This window comes from Epargyreus clarus, unplaced genomic scaffold (assembly GCF_041222505.1).
Source record: "Epargyreus clarus isolate Ecla_fem2 unplaced genomic scaffold, WU_Ecla_fem_2.2 ptg000009l, whole genome shotgun sequence".
NCBI lineage: Eukaryota > Metazoa > Arthropoda > Insecta > Lepidoptera > Hesperiidae > Epargyreus > Epargyreus clarus.
In genome coordinates this window covers 3,935,735-3,954,034 of record NW_027332217.1, presented here as the reverse complement: position 1 = coordinate 3,954,034, position 18,300 = coordinate 3,935,735, and the positions used below count along the sequence as shown (strand labels likewise).

Genomic DNA, 18,300 nt, shown 5'->3' with positions numbered 1-18,300 from the left:
GAACACCAATATGTGTAAAAATGATTTGATTTGATTTGATTTGACATTTTTCCGAGGAATTTCAGCTTAGACCTCAAGAGTAGCGCCGCATCTATGGCCGACCTCAGGTAGGAATATCTAATACTATCTGGGATTGTTTACAGATGTCCATGGACAACAGTAAACACTTCTCATCAGGTGGACTGCATGCTCGTCTGCTACTCCTATATTAAATAATGCTAACCCCACTAATATAATATGTCATTGTACAGCTACTTTTGACTCTGTAGTGTTCATCTACTTTTGAAACTTTACGACGTTTATCTAATGGTGCTAGTTGTATTCAGTTATTATGAACGCTTGGGTATATAGATATTGGAACCGTAATATGTTCCTCTACTTTTGGTGCTGACTGTACATGTGACAGCTAACATAAAATACCGGAATGATGTCGTCGGACGTCGGAAGACGAACAAAACAACTTTCAACACTCATTCCAATTTATTTGTTGACCTGGGCCATTGTTTTGTCGACACTTCGATACAATATCGATTCATTAGTAGAACAATACCTATCTTCTATGACTGTGCGAAGTGTACTTTGTTTAATTCAAATGCTTAATGTCTGGGTCTTGGGATAGATTTGTTGAACTGAGTCTCTTCAAAGCTCTGAATTTAACTGATCCATCACTAAAATTATAAATTATTTTGTTTATAAATAATAGTTGTAATTGAAGGAAGAGATAAGGACATTGTGCGAAATTTTCATAATGCTAGAAAATTATCAAACGATTTGGTTATTTGACAATTAGGTTTCGTTATTGAAGCAATCAAAAATAACTTAAACGGCTGAATATTGAATTTCTTTTTTTACCAAATCTTAAGTATGTATATTTTTAATAACGAGTAAAACTAACGTCCCTGTTTAGCGAACATTTTTGTTGTAAAGTTTTTGACAGCAATTTTTTTATTGCCACAGGTTTCAAATGGGTTTCATTCGCCATATCAGATACCATTGTTCCAGTTCATAAATGTTATAGATAAATTGCGTGCATCTGTAAGGCAAAGCCCATAAGAAAGTATTTCAATGGCTAGTTGAAACGCTTTTACGGTGAACCGACTTTATTGGGCCACTTCAAACGTAGGGATGGCGATCTGAGATCGACTAATAGAAGAATCGATCTTTTGGGCCAAAAAAATCGATTTTATAATCGATCTCCTGTAATCGATTTAGTGAAGCTTTGCGAAGTTGGTTGAATGTGTTAGTCATTTTTGCTGACGGATACGTATTTCAGTGCTTGTTTGGTCCTGATGACCTTTTTTTTCGATTCTTCGCTTTTTTAGCTGAAAAGATCGAAGATCGATTTTTTGAGAGTCGATTCTTTGGGCCTCGATTTTATCGTGAATCGATTTATTACTCTTCGATTCGAATCGATTCAAGAATCGTTTTTTTCGAAAAGAATCGCCATCCCTATTCAAACGTCGGTTTAAGTCTAACTTAACGTCCAATTGTTCAAAGCGAAGCTTCAACTTTGTAAAGGTACTTAAGCCATAAGAGGCTTAGCTCTTGACTAATTGTAAAATGCAGAGATTCTGTAAGAACTGTGGACAGAAAAATAAAAGTTTTTGTGGTCTTCAATAATTTTGATATAAAAACTGTCAACTTTTTTATAATATGAGAGTAGCAGACGAGCATGCATGGAGATTTATAATTAATTCCAGGTAAGATTAGATTCGTACTGATACCTTCAGATGAGACTAGACAAGTGAGATCTCACAAACGCGCTGCTACCACTAAGGACTAAGCTCTAACGTGCCGGAAAAGTATATCTCCTTTACCACACCCTTAAAACTAGAACACAGCAGCGCTTAACACTGCTGTTATAAGGCAGAATAGGTGTGGCGGCGGCCTCCGGAGTCGAAACCCAGAGGGTTCTACCACCTTCAAAAATATTTAATGTTTTGATCCCATTAAATAAAGTACGAAGCAGAAGTACATAGGGAGCTAAAGAAAGTAGGTGTTCTCTTTATCCGATCGTATATTCCTGTTAAATTACAGTAAGAGGAAGTGAAATCGCTGAGTGAACATCGTGGCCTACTCCGACCGGAGAGAGATCACGTTTTTAATATATCGTCGTAAGGATAGATTAGAAACGTAGTTTGAAGGCTCAGATAGTTAAACCTTAAGGGAATCGCGTTGGAGAACTATGGTATGTACTCGTACAACTTACTAGTTAAGTGTAAAAGTGGAATGTGGACTGTGAGTTTTCTATTTATAACGATAAGGCTGACAAATCTATATTTTTCCTTTTTTGGAAAATTCTAGTTACAGTTGGCGAGTGGTCACGGTTGTCCATCATCATCAGCACCCCATTATTGTCCCACTGCTGGGGACGGGTCTCCTCTCAGAATGAAAAGAATTAGGCCATAGTCTACCGCGCTGGCCAAGTGCGTATTGTTAGACTTCACATACCTTTAAGATTTTTTTTTTATAAATCTCTCAGGTATTCCTCACGATGTTTTCCTTCACCGTTTAAGCAAGTGATAATTAATTTCTAATTCCTATTACGGTTGGCCATGGCCACATGTTATTAACACCAATTAAAAGTGTCTCGTATCTATCTAAGTAAGCGATAGTCTACCATTGCTACCCCTATCTTTATTTATAGCAATAAGACTAACAGATTTGTTTTATTTCTTTTTTTGTAAAATTTAAGTTAGCCATGTCTGCCCATAGACACATGTAAACCATCAAATAAGATTGAAGTCTCTCGTATCTAAGTAAGAGATACACCTTTGCTACCCTCAAAGATAAGTTTGAACGCCGTGTATAAATGTCTCTGCCTTACTAGAAACTTGAAAACTAGATCACAGTAGCATTTAATACTATTATTATAAGCCACAAATAGATGTTGTGGTGTCGCCGCACTATAAACGTAACAATTAATAGCAAGTCACATTCACTTGCGAAAAGAAACAAGTTCACAAATACATTGCTAGCTTTAAAAGAGAGCTAATTTTGAAGCATATTTTTTTAAAATCTTCTATATTTAAATTGTAAAGAATAATTGTATGCAACTAAAGGTTTTTAAAATATAGGAGTAGCAGACGAGCATGCAGTCCACCTGATGGTAAGTGGCTACTACCACCTATGTACCCGTAATGAAGCCCAGATAGGATTATATATTCCTTCCTGAGGTCGTCCGTGCCGCTACCCCTGAGGACTAACCTGGAACGCCTCGAAAAAGTAGGTGTGGTGGTGGTGCCGCTGGAGTCGAACCACAAATGGTTTTATCACCTTCTTATTATACGAGTATTTATTATAAACGGTCTTCATTATCGAGTGTCTTACGAACCCTCAATTATAAAACGGCTTCCATATGCAAGGTCCTGAGTTATGCTCACGTTACCTGACGCAGTTACTGACAGCGGTCAGACAGATGACTGACAAAGAGATCATTAGCGGACCCTGTCGGAGCGTGAACTTAACTGACGAACGTACGTCGCATACAATGGACTGTTAGGACGAAGGATTAGGGCTGGCATGTAGCCGGTTTGAACCGGATATTTATATAACTATAAACGTTACAATTTATGGTAAACAAAATCAAAGAAAAATGAAATATTTTTTAGAAAACTTCTTAATTTAAATTGTAACAAATAATGTTGTGGCAAAAGCAGTTGTCATTATGGATTGCTTATGATCCCTCAATTATAAAAATACTTCCATATGCAAGGTCCTTAGTTATGTTTATGTTACCTGACGCAGTTACTGAAGGTGGTCAGACAGATGACTGACAAAGAGGTCATTAGCGAGCCCTGTCGGCGTGAACTTAACTGACGAACGTACGTCGCATACAATGGACTGTTAGGACGAAGGATTAGGGGTGTCGCGGAGCCGGTTTGAACCGGATATTTGACTTTTTAGACTAATTATAGAGTCAAATATTAACAATTAAATTTAAGAACAAGTTTGTGGAGAAGCTTCATTATTATCTAATTCTTTAACCATACAACAGCATAGTTATAAAAACGTCATCTACAACTACCATTACAGGCCATTCCCAATAGGGGCAGAGTGGTTCCTTAAATTTCAAAACAAAATAAGATAATACATACAGTATCGTATGTGTGAATTCATTCATTCAACCATTCCTCTTAAAAGTATTACTGTGTTATCTTTTGAAAGATGTAGCACAGAGACATTATACGAGGCGTTTTAATTTAGTCTAAAGGTAGCCTATGAGCCACTTCAGTTAAGACTGTAAACTGTGTTCATACTTCATACGCTTCAAGTACAACTGTAAAACGATTTTGGAATGATTGATTTCCTGATACCGCAATGACCATAAATCATTAAGAAGTCTCCACACTTTTTCTATAATACTACAGATTGTAAAAGTTTAGCCCATTCAACTTTGCTAAGTAGAATACGGTGTTTATCGGTGTTTGTGATAGAGTGTTTGATTAATAACTGAGTAGAGATTAAAATAAGTGATTATTCATAAACGACCGGTCTCACCACTTGCCGATAAACTGCCCGATAGCCTATCAACAATTTACTTAATAGACGGCGTGTTTAATCTGTCGGACAAGTTGTGGATGAGTTTATCAGCAGTAAAACAAGCACGGTAATAAATAATTTAAATAAAGAAATATTCTTAAGAAAAGATTAAGTTTCTTTCACAGTTTCAATTCCGTGGCTAGAATACCTTACAAAATAGTGTTATTAGTGTGCAGGTACTTTTAAAACCCAATAGTCAATAACTAAGTGAAAAATATAATTACTAACAAATAAATATTGCTATTTTAACAGGTGGTTTATTTATAATTAAACTGTAAAATAAATAATTTAATTTTATTAAATATAAATTAATTATCGCTTGCAAGGAACCAGAGGATCGACCAGAGGAAACCTACATGCTTAAGATTTCGTTAAAACAGTTCAAAGGTGTTTGAAATCTACTATACAATTGCCTAAACTATATACACTTTAAAGGGAGATCCGTGCCGAGTAGTAGAATAGAAATGATAATGATTTTATAATTTATGGTCGTGACAACCCTAAGCGGAATGGGTTCCGTCTACGCTCCTAATGGGCTTCGGGCATGGCTTGGCGTGGATTCTATAGTTTTGTTTGTTTGAGACCCTCACGGCGTTTTTGTTGTCCTAACTTCAGTTCGTAACTTTAGTGTCTTGTAGCAAGAAATATCTGGATGTTGGGTTACAGTTGATGATATTTTAATGTCGCTCGTATAATAACTTGTATAAATTGTACCTTGGATTTCCTGGCACGTACTTAGATTGTTCTAAGTCTTACGTTTGTAATGAGCATGATATTGTATGAACTTGAACTAGCAAACGAGTATGCAATTGATCTGATGTTAAGAAGTGAATGATATGTGAAATGTGAGTGATAGCCTAGTGGTTAACAAACTCGGCCTTCTCGATCGAGGGGTCCGAGGTTCAAATCCCAGTCACGCACCTCTGATTTTTTAAAGTTATGTGCGTATTAGAAATTAATTATCACTTGCTAAACGGTGAAGGAAAACATCGTGGGGAAACTTGCATACCTGAGACATTTATAAAAAAAAAACTCGAAGTTATGTGAAGTCTACCAATACGCACTTGGCGAGCGCGATGGACTATGACCTAATCCTTCTCATTATGAGAGGAGACCCGTGCCCAGCAGTGGGACAGTAATGGGTTGATGATAAGTGAGTGTAGACGATGGATCTCTGTAATTGATCGCAAATAAGTTTGGAGCCTTACTTGAAGTTAATTATGGACTTCTCTTAACGTCTAACCTAGGACGATTCGTGTGAGCGTCTCTGACTTTGCTTCAAAGTAGAATTTAGCGCTTAATACTTTAGTTATAACGCCGGTATAGGTTTAAACGTAGTTTCTCTGCCGTACAATCACACACGTTTCTGACACTTTCAAACATACAAAGCTGGTATAGGCGTTAACGTGGTTTCCCTACCGCACTACCACACTTCTGACAACTTTAAATTATATTGGAAAATGTCTATCATAATCTAAATACTTTGAAATCAAAGTTGACTGTCACCTACCCAGATTACTTACAGATTCATCCTGAAACAATCTTTATTACTCAATTAAAGCTAGAAGGGAAAATTACACAGTTCGTGAAATCCATTCCTCAACTTGAGCCGTATTTCGTTATTAAACCTTAAATAGTTTAAGAAGCTTTGCCAATCGCCTGCTTCGAGGTAGCTTGATTGTTTCGAGGCGCCGTGGGGCATTATAATTATTATAATGCAAATAAATATGGCGATATGGCGATATTATAAGCTTAAAATAAAATCTTGATTTGGCTGTTCATATGTATGTGAGGGAATAGTCTTGCTGCTGAAAATGACCAGTCAGATTTTAAAATAAATAATTAATTTAGATTTTGTTCCTGGTCTGAGTGTTCGCCCTTGTGTTTGTGTGTATATATGGTACATATAGCTCATTCTATATAAATGTGGTTCTTAGGAATAATACATTATTTTGTGCAAGAATTTAAAGCCGTCAGTTCACGGTCAGATAAAATAAAGCAAGACTGTCAGTCAATCTGCGGTTTCATTTCTAATGACAAAAACGATTAGATCTGTCGCAAAAACCTGAATGAATGGCACAAATGAAAGTGGAATTTCATGTTCAAGCTTCGCTTAGATAAAGTAAAATGATTCATTTTATTTATCTTTAAGTATGATAAAGCGAGAGACTTTGAATAATCGTATAACTAAAGAAGAAAAATAGACGCTTTAAACATTTAAAGCCACCACACTAGGATTCCCTGTGTCGTGGGTGCTATGGACACATATAGACGAATACACAAACACCCAGACTCAGAACATAAATCTAAATTCATCATTAAGATATCTGTCTGACCGGGGATCGAACCTGGAGCTCTCTATGTGTCAGACCGGTATCGTGACTCTATCACGCAGGTCGTTACAATTGAGGTAAACTGTAAATGATAAATGAAGAATGTTTCTTCAATTTTCATTACGGATAAGTTCCTCTCGACTTAAACTTTATCTCGTGCCCCTCAGCGATAAAAATACTTCCCTGGGAAACTTTCCGTAAATCAGTTAAGCAGTTTTCAAGACTCTTCTAAGACAGACATGTAATTAATTAAAACAATGAATTTTATATAGGAATACGGTAAATCGTGATTTTTTTTTAATTGTAGCATAGCATCGGAAATGATATAATAATATTGGTATTAATAGCATCGGATATATAAATTAAAAACTTAAAGTTAGGTAAAAGACATATCTTCCGGTTGTGTTACATCGGAGATCCCGGAGTTCTCCACCAAGCGCCGAGGACGGCCACCGGGGGTGTTTTAGTGCGGTAAAAATCCCACATAACCCGGCGTCGCTCCCACGTCGTCGGGTACCTTTTGAAGGTTTCCCCCTAAAAAGGTAAAAGACATATCTAAGTCATGGACACAATTGTTATTTCAGGTTTAAAGGTCGTAAAACTCTGCGTAGTTTGACAATACCTATCGCCATATCTATTTCTATTTTATAAAAACAGAGTTAGACGCTGCTGTATTCTAGTTTTTATTTGTAGGACGTAACAATTACATTTGACGTCCCGACTTAGTTCTAAACGTAGCAATGCTTTAGGTAGTGTAAGGCTCCGGAGGCTCGCATGCGATGCTTAAGGCAAAGGCCTTATTGAACTATATCGAGGTTTATTAACTAATTTAGGAAGTCGGACAAACAAAAAACGTTCTATTATGTCTTAGTAGTCAGAAGTGACATCCAATATATTTCTTTAAAAAATACAAAAATAGTATAAAAAGGTAAAAATATATAAAACCAGCAGCCTGCATCGCCAACAGGTAGATTTCGCAAATCTATTTGTAGTAGATCTCATATTTCCAAGGGCAGTGACTACAAATGTTTGATTATCAATTTTAAAAAGAAACATATTATTTATTTATAAAAATAATTACTTTTGCAACTCTCTCCTGTACACATTTGGTTCGAGATAATTTGTTTAACAACAAAGTTATTGTCTAATTTGATCAGATAACGAAAGACTTGCACTAAGATTAAATAGAGATGATTACCCAAGTTTAATTACTGATACAATAGTATATTATTGATATCGATCGCCTATTAGCAGCTATCTGTGGAACATATCTTGGTCTGATCAAAATGATCTATCGTTCCGGAAGTAGGCACTCAATATCGTCACAACATGATAGAATCATTCGATAAAATATAATCTGCTTTCTACTTAAATATACTTTAGGAAGTAGGTAATTTTGTAGACCTAATTAAATCGCAAATAAAAGTTTAAATACCATTATCACCACAAATTAAAGATAAATTAGATTTAAAATGATTTGAATAAGATGTATTAATATGCCAATGAATAAAGCTTAAAAAACCTAAATATTAAGAATATAATGCAATAGAATATTAAGAATATAAAGTATCAAGTGTCGCCTAAACAGACCTTTACACACACACATAGGAACACGCAAACATGCACTTTATTATTCTCTCTTTCATACAACTAAACACATGTTTGAATAGAAAAAAAAAACAAATTTCTTTTGCATTCTTCATTAAATGATTTGCCTTTAAAAACGATTATATGACTTTAATCCAACCTAAGCCTCAATAATAAAGATATGACGGGAAAGCGGCATTTCATCTCTCGGCACTTTCTGCTACGTAATTTGCAATAGCTTTTGAAGTTGCGCAGTAAACTATACATTGTATTGTGTGCAGCAAATTTCAATTTGTCGAACAATGTATACATGGTTCGTGTAAGGTAGTGAAGTAAATTTCATGTTGTTGTTTCTTAGTAAATGAATTTCGCAATGCGATTTGAATTAAGAAAAGTTGATTGTTCTGCTAAAATCCTTATCCTTATCCTTACTCCTTACTAATATTATAAATTCGAAAGTAACTCTGTCTCTCTGTCTGTCTGGTTGTCTTTTCTTCACGCTTAAACCACTGAACCGATTTTAATGAAATTTTGTACTAAGATAGTCTGAGACCTGAGAAAGGACATAGGATAGTTTTTATCCCGGAAATCCCACGGAAACTAGGGATGGCGATCTAAGATCAATTAATCGCAGAATCGATCTTTTGGACCCAAAACATCGATTATTTTAATTGATATTAGTAAGGATTGAATCGTAAACTATGCATTTGATCAAGTGATGATCTTTAGCAAAGTTGAAGGTACGAATTTTCAGTTTTATGTATGTTAGTATGTTATGTTTATTAACGCGGGCGAAGCCGAGGGCAAAAACTAGTATTAATATATGTTGACGATATCTTATTACATTTAAATTATTAGTTCTAAAATGTTGTACTTTTTAAACATGGGCATACCAAAAAAGTAAATATTGTAATAATCTATATATCAAAAAATATTGTTATATGTAGGTACTTAAACATTTAAGAAGTATAACGAAAAGTTATATTAAATTTGTAACAGGTCAGACAAGAAGGTACAGAGAGAAAGAACAATGTAACAGAAGAAGTAAAAATAATTTACGTAAGCAATAGCTATCTGTAAATCAAAATATAAAAAATATAAGTATTGTGTTCAAATATCGTTTTCCAATATTAAAGGTATTTTTTTCTTGTTTCAGATAAAGCTCAAACGCCATAAAAATCAAATATACAAAACATAACAGGTTTGTTATTTTTATGTCACGCGTGGTAATTAACAGTTGTTGCGCAAATATCATCAATGCATTTTTCATTTTTGAATTTGAATTGTATGATTGATGTTTCGCATGCTATATGGGAAAATGTTTTTTTTAGACTTTTTTATAATATAGGAATAGAAGACGAGCATGAAATCCTGATGGCTACCGCCATGGACATCTGTAATCAACCTCACATAGGCTTTGATATTCCTACCTGAGATCGGCCATAGATACGCCGCTGCCCCTGAGTACTAAGCTGCTTAAGAAAAGTATGTCTTCCTTACTACACTCTTCAAACCAGAACAAAGCAGCGCTCAAGACTGCTGTTATTAGGTAGAATGTGGCGGTGGTGCCGCCGGAGTGGAACCGTAAAGGGTTCTACCTCTAAATTTGAGGTAATGCGGTAGATTTTCTTAAACGAGACGTTCTAGAAAAATTGCCTTCATGGGTATTTGTCATGCATAGTCAACATTGGTACGATTTGGGATTCATATTATGCACAAAAGTACCTGAGAATCCGTAAACGAAATATTTTATTCTGCAAGCCTCGAGAGAAATCTGAATGTGAATGCGTTACTAAAATATGCTCGGATGTACTCACATTCACATAGTATATCTCTACAGTATGCTTGATACATTTTTCATATATTTAGCAAGATCGATGAATATTTTTCTCAAGATTAAAGAGTCTTCAAGAGTAATCGTATATTAAATGCAACAAACAGGTATTGATTGTAATCAATCCCAGATATCAGAGTATATCAGGGTCTTAGATGAACTTGAAGGTGGTAGAACCCTTTGTAGTTCGACTCCGGCGGCACCACCGCCACACCTATTTCTGCCTAATAACGACAGTGTTAGGCGCTGCTGTATTCCGGCTTGAAGGGTGTGGTAAGGGAGACAGACTTTTCCGAGGCGTTTCAGCTAGTCCTCAGGGGTAGCGGCGCATCTGTGTCCGACCTCAGGTAGGAATATCTAATCCTATCTGGGGTTGATTACAGATGTCTATCGGCGGCAGTAGCCACTTATCATCAGGTGGACTGCATGCTCGTCTGCTACTCCTATATTATAAAAAAAGAACTTGTCCACAGATACGTTGCTACCATTGAGAACTAAGATGAAACTCTTTAGATAGGTCCCTTGCTACACTCTTCAATTTAGCATAGCAGCGCTTAAAACTGTTAGTAGATATAAATAGCTGTGGCGGTGGTGCCTCCAGACGCTAACCACGACAGGTTTTACGACCACTCTATTTTTTTAATTTGCGAACCTTTATAAGTTTCTCTATAAATTCCCCAAAAGACTAAAGGGTCCGGTCAGCTTTTGCTTTCCTAAAGCTTCGGAAGTATCAGAAAATGTGGGATTAAGGTGGTATTTTTTAACCCCAATCAATGACTATTCTAAAACAATAAAGTTATTGTTCATTTTATATGCTGTGAGACATCCAATAATAATGTTACAGGAAAGCCCTAGCCCATCTATTATGCTTTTCTTGTGTTCTCTGAAGGTGTAGGATTACTGGTGAGCTGGATATTATATATTCTGTGGCAACGCAGTCATGCTGTCCAATTTACCTCTCAGAGGTAGTTCGCCTGTACGCGATATTACGTAGAATTTGTAGCTACATTCTACCTGAAGCCATATTATATTTGTTAATGTCAAAGTTAGGCAGCCATATTGCATGACGCCATATTGCTTAATATTGATTATTACCTGATCTTAATTTGATAATACGAATACTTAATTATAAACAGTTATAGCCTAGTAGTTGTAACTCGTCTCTTATCAGAGGTCCGAGGTTCGAATCCCAGGCTTCTGATTTGTCAAAGTAATGTCTGTAATAGAAAATATCTAAATATGTATTGTTAAATGTGGTGACGAAAGACACCGTGAAGGAAGCTTCAAAAATATTATCAAAGGTGTGTAAAGTCACAAATACGCACTTGGTTAGCGCGAAAGACCATGGCCTAGGACTCTTCTCATTCTAAGAGAAGACCCGTGCCCAGCAGTGGGTCAGTAAAATGTGAACGATGATCTTAAATTGAATATACCAAACAGGCGTAAGGAGTGTAATATTTTAAATCTGTTTTATCCATCAAATCTAAAGAGTAGATTTAAATTCCGAAGTATTCGAGTAGCGTAACAGGAAAGGGGATGGTTTGCTATTTTTGGAAAGGAAGGGGTCGCGAGACAGGGTCGTAATTTGATTGACCTCCAAGGGTGGCAATGCTGACGTACTTTCGTGAGATATTTTGTTATTGTTTTCTATCTAATAACCAGTATTCGATATCTTTCATCATCTCTACTATTTTAATACCAACTGTATACATCATATTAAGAGCCTGAAGAAGGAAAAATAGCATGAATATTTTCCAAATTGATTATGAGGTCTTTTTTGCAATTACTGTTTTTAATGAGTGTTCTTAAATAGTATTCTTTGACGACCTCCGTGGTAGAGTAGTCACCATACCGGTATGATACACAATGGGTTCTGGGTTCGATTCCCAGCCAGACAGATATTTTACGAATTCTCTGAGTTTGAGTGTTTGTATATTCGTCTTTGTCACAATCCAGAAAATATAAGGATTTTAAGACACAAGAAATATGCTTTCTAAAAAACGTTAAATATATCTAGTACCTATCAGAATACAACCTATCTTAGTATATACCTATAGGAAGGACGGTTATCGGTTGCCGCACTGTAATTTGATTGACCTGCAGGAGCGGCGTGCCGACAGGTCATGTCTTACTATCGCGAGAATCTCCTGTACCTCTTTAGAAAATTTCCAATAATATTGTACCACGGATATCTGTAGTACGAGTATAGGAGTAAGTTAAATGCCTTAAAGTATATTTTATTTAGTTAATTTGCGTTTTCGGTTGTGATATAAAACACTATCGTTTTTTTTTGAGTTAGTCAGATAAATATGTTAACGCCGAATTCAGTAAACTGACTTACCAAAAATCTTCTATGAAACACTTTCTGGTCAAAGTATGAGTTACTTTCCTGTACTGTAAATATAAATACATACATATACGGATACAGAAACATCCACACCGACGGAAATATTAATCGTTTAGATCTGATCTTGAACGGGGATTGAACCTGCAACCCTCCGTGTTAAACCAGTATAGCCTTTGACATCACCCGGAGCGGATGTTGTCAATATCGGGAATTTGTTCCACAATTATTTAACACTATAACGCCGATTTTACTGACACTGAAATTGTTGTCAACTAATATGGCCATTTTGTATGTTTTAGACGTAATTATTACTTAAATTTAAATTAAATGGTTTTACACTGTGCCGCATTTGAGTGTTATAGATATATGCAACAAAGAGAATAACTGTGTAATATAATCCATATTCCATATGTATTACAGTATATTTATTTACATTCGTTACTTATTTCATTTTATTTAACTTTATGCATTATATATTTACAGTATAGGTACGACGTATTATTCGTTAAAAACACAAGTTCAAATAATGCCTATAATAATTGGGAATTTGTTGCGAAATTTCCTAAGTCACGACAACAACAATATCGGTTATACGAATATTGTTGTCAAAACATAACGATATGGTTTTTGTTATTTGGACAACATTTTGTGGTCCGGAGTGAACTAATGAGCCATGGATCGCATTACTGCTTGTTAAAGCGTGTGCCTCATTACTATAACGAGTTCAGTAGAGCCTTTACCACGTATTATTTGGTATTTGACATATTTTACACAATTATGTTCTGTTCTTTTCTAATTCTGGGTATCCTAAATCCACAGAAAACACAGCTTGTTACTAGAATTAACCAGATTCAATTAAATTTCGTTTTCTTTAAATGTGAAGTATCTGTCATATCAGGAATTAGTTGGGAAATAATCTTGGTCAACATATAAGCGATACCGATGATACGAATATCGTTGGCAAAATATAACGATATGGTTTTCGTTATTTGGACCACGTTTTGTGGTCCGGAGTGCACTAATGAGCCGTGGATCGCGTTACTGCTCGTTACAGCGTACTCACTCATTACTATAATGAGTTCCGTAGACCACGTATTATTTGGTGTTGAACATAATTATTCTGTTTTGTTTTGTTGTCCTAGTTCTGGGTGTTATAAACACGCAACATTACATTTAGCAGTTACGAGAAAATTAACAAAAAATAATGAAACTTCTTATATTTTGTAATACACGAAATATTTATAATATCCGAAAATTGTTTAAGTTCTAAATCCAGACAAGAACAATAATAGCGTTACCAAATTTGTTCTCAAAATACAGCGATGTGGGCATTTCGTTATTTGAAACGTGTTGTGGTCCAGAATGGACTAATGAGTCGTTTCTGCTCGTTACAGCATGTGCATCATTACGAAAATGAGTTCTGTAGACCTCTACATAATATTTGAAATGAACGTAATTATTACGCATATTTTATTATAGACACAAAATATACATATTTAATTCATACAAACCAACAAACAAATAAGTTACAGGAAATACACGTTCTATCAGGATATTTTTGCGAAAATTTCATAATAATGACAACATTTGAGCATGTTTAGGACATGATATAACAACGTGGGCATTTCGTTATTTGGAGCGCGTTGTAGTCCCGAATGGACTACTGAGCTTTAAGCTCGTTAGAGCGTGTGCATCATTACGACAATGAGTTCTGTAGACCTCTACATAATATTTGTAATTAAGGTCATTATTACGCATATTTTACTATAGATACATACAAAAATAACATTTTCATACAAACAAACAACCAAATAAATTACAGAAAATCTATTTTATATCAGGAATTTCTTGCGAAAATTCCGTAATTATTACAACATTTAGGCATATAAGCGACATGAGAATTGTCAAAATACAACAATGTGGGCATTTCGTTATTTGGAGCGTGTTGTGGTCCCGAATGGACTAATGAGTCGTTTCTGCTCGTTACAGCATGTGCATAGTTACGTCAATGAGTTCTGTAGACCTCTACATAATATTTGAAATGAACGTAATTATTACGCATATTTTATTATAGACACAAATACATATTTAATTCATACAAACAAACAACTGTTATCGTCGTTAATAAGAAGCTTGGATATTAACGATATCACATTTTTATAACGTTACATTAAAGTAATAAGTGACTCATTTGATACTACAGTTTAAAAACAGATGCGGGTAGGTGAAGTGGGGACGACACCTTGGCGGCGCTCGAATTAACAGAGAGCGACATTCTGGTCGGAGACTTCAGCAAGAGCAGTCGAATAACGGAGATACTTGTGTAGTTATAATACTTTTAATCACTAGTGTGAACTTACTTACGTATAATTGTTATATCGTTACTCTGTACCGTTTATGTGACTATATTATTACATGACTTCAAGACCTTCAAGACGAGTTTGATTTCATCAGAAGTGTACAAGAACCAGCTCACAATCATGGACGGCGATTCGTAAGTACGAACATACTTGACACAGGAATAAAAACCGTGAGTTAAAACATTATTTTGTCATATGTGAATTCATCTTGGTAGAATAAGTAAAAATGGGGGTAGATAAATGTCGTTGATGTAAGGGCAAACTCATTTGAATTAAGAAAATGGATAGATTGAGACTAGTAATTCAATGAAATGTTAATACCCTCTGAAAATGATATACATAAATTTTGTGAACAAACTTTACTCTTATCAAATTACTTGTTAACATTGTATACTGAGGTGTTTACTTCAAAATAAGTGCATTTTCTGTGAAGAAGTGTCTAAAAGTAATTTTGCAAGGCAGTTCTTGTGGTAAATCTGTCCATTTGGTTAAAGTCTGTGGTATAAAAAGTAAATCCTAATTGTTCTAAAGTTACACCTTTGAAATATATAGAAATACACGTACTTATGAAAATATTTTAAGGATCTTTAATCTTAAATGTCAGGCTTTATAGACGTGGGAACCTAATGGTTGTTAATATAGGCTAATGTACGCCAGAAATTGCATACAGGTTAGATTTGAATTTATTTTTGATAACTTTTAATGTTTCAAACTGGGTTTACGTATATGCGTTTGTTATTATTGTATGGAAGGGACTATGCGGTAGCAACAAACGCAGTTACAGAGTACAGTATACCTACTTGATATAAGTGACACGTTTATTAAGTTGCAAAATTGTGATTATTCATAATTGTACAGAAATGTATAATATCTACGTGGTACATATTTAACTGCCTGCAAATAAGTATCACGACCACGGTATTGAGTGGCTGAGTGTACCCACGAGGGAAATGGTAAATGAGTTTAAGGTTTATTGTTTTTTTTTTTGGATATTAATTGACTATATTTAAAAATAAACTTATACATTGAAAATTCACATCTACATTGTTCACATTTTCATTTTATAAATCAATGAAAGTTTCCTTTTGATTTCATATACTTGATACGTAATTGTTATGAAAGAAGCATACGTACGTTGCCAAATTTAGCTTTCCATCAATTCTAGGCGAACTCACGCAGTACTGTGTACTACTGTGTTTTGACTCCCATAAAGTATAAATGCACATTAGTTAATGATCTATGAGAAAACTGAGAAACTTATGCGCAGCGGTCTTAAATATTAAATGTCTGTTTTAAATTTAGTATGCAACGTTTCGTTTTGTATTAATATTTCTTTACATCTCGTAATTTTAAACCTTTAAATTTGAATTTGAATTTGACACATTACACGTCCTTTTGGTTTGAAATTTGGGCACTATCAAATACTGGTAAATGAAGTTTGTACCTTAAACGTTGAGGCGCTTAGACTATCGATATTATCAATTATGTGAGCCACTTACGAAATGATAAACGGGATCCACTTTGTATGGGATTGAGAATAAATTATTATAAGTAAAATAATAATAATAATAATAAATTGATGCTTTTATAACTTGAGCTTAGTTCTATTTACAAGTTACAGCAATTAAGTTATTATACGTATTAAGTGAGAAACGGTCACTGAAGCCTACATAAATTTAGATAGTCTTTTGTATACCATATTTAAAATGAGTCTTGCCTGCGACTTTGTTCATGTGGATTCAGAATATAATTTGAATTGCATTTTTAAAACGAGTCTTGCCTGCGACTTTGTTCATGTGGATTCAAAATATAATTTGAATTGCATTTTTAAAACGAGTCTTGCCTGCGACTTTGTTCATGTGGATTCAAAATATAATTTGAATTATACAATGCCCTCTGTCAAGATCACGGAGTACGTTGGTAATTTGGAATTCTCCATTACCTGGTCATGTAATGTTTTTAAAAAAAAATGTATACTTTTGACATCAACTTCGTAGTTTTGGTTTTAATGCATTTTCAAACATACAAACCGACAGACAAAATTTTTTCTTTTTCAAATATATTCGATGTAAACACGTGAAGATATCATTCTTATTATATGTATATCATAGCCAAATGAATAATAATGTTGTTTAATAATGTAATCAAATAAAACCATAGGTACATTTCGATGGGATTTTCTTATACAATAATTTACTTTTCATATAAATTTCATACGGTTCACAATTGCGTCATGTCTAGGTTTTCTCTATAGAAACATCGAGCGTCTCCTTGAGAGTGTTGGTTGTAAATGATACATATTATATTAATATAATCTATACAGATATTACGCACTAATATAATTTTTATTACAAACTATATAAAAGTCAGGTGAAGCCGAGGCGTTTGAAATATATATAATGAATATGAATTGTTCGGTAATAAGGTGTATCATAAGATAGTTTGACTAACTGTTTGTTTGGCTGGCTGGTATAAAATCATGATCAACTTTAATAGACCTTTTTCAGGTCATAGAAATTTTAGGTTGTGATTGATAAGGAGCCACATGTTATGTAAAACAGTTATAGTTTTAAATCTGACGATCGTGATGAGACAAAATTAGAATTGGACAAGATTATTAAAATCATGTCATGTCAAAGTATTTCAAAGTTTTTAAATAAATCCGACCGTTCAAAGTAGGTAAAAATCGAATTCAAATATTCCGTTACATACATACAGGTCAAATTAATAAAAGCGTGGCAAAAATAAAAGCGTGTTTAAAAAAAAATCTTTTATCAGTTGTAGACACAAATAAGTATAGTTAAATAATGGCCGGTTTCTGAAGTCATTTTTCTTGGTAGGTAGTTTACGAGTATGTATTCAATAACACTATCCGTTTGATAACTACGGAAAAAAAAATCCGCTTCCAAGCAACTCAATGTAAGACAAGCTCTGTTTAAACTCCGTTTAGATTATCGGACCATTTTAATGTGTTTATTCTTTCCATAACATTATTTGATATTTGTCTAGCAAATCTTTCTTAGTATAATGCATAACTTTTACAATAAAATAGCCCAAACCATAATTTCCTTATGGGAATCTTAATTTAAAACTTTTGGTGAAATAAAAAAAAAGTTAAGTAGTTAAGCTTATTGCACAATTGACAAGTATGTCGCTGACGTGAACGCATGGGTCCGTTAAGCTTTGTTAATTAAATTTTGAAATTCATGTAATAGTATGTATTATTATAACTGAATATAAATTCAATTTAATGTAATGAAATTTCTTTCTGACTTTCAAAAGTGGGTTATGTAGCCC

The 18,300-nt window shown here is 34.4% G+C and overlaps 1 protein-coding gene across 2 annotated transcripts in view; it reads left to right on the top strand.

The window, feature by feature from the left end:
• The window catches only part of LOC140744785 (uncharacterized), a 95,477-nt gene that overhangs the window by 52,376 nt on the left and 24,801 nt on the right, over positions 1–18,300 (top strand). Inside the window, exon 2 of one of the 2 annotated variants that reach the window (XM_073076444.1) lies at positions 9,619–9,663. The exons of the other annotated variant lie outside the window; for it this stretch is intronic. The gene's annotated coding sequence lies outside the window, so the exon portion shown is untranslated. The remainder of the gene's footprint in view (positions 1–9,618; positions 9,664–18,300) is intronic. 2 annotated transcript variants of the gene reach the window in all.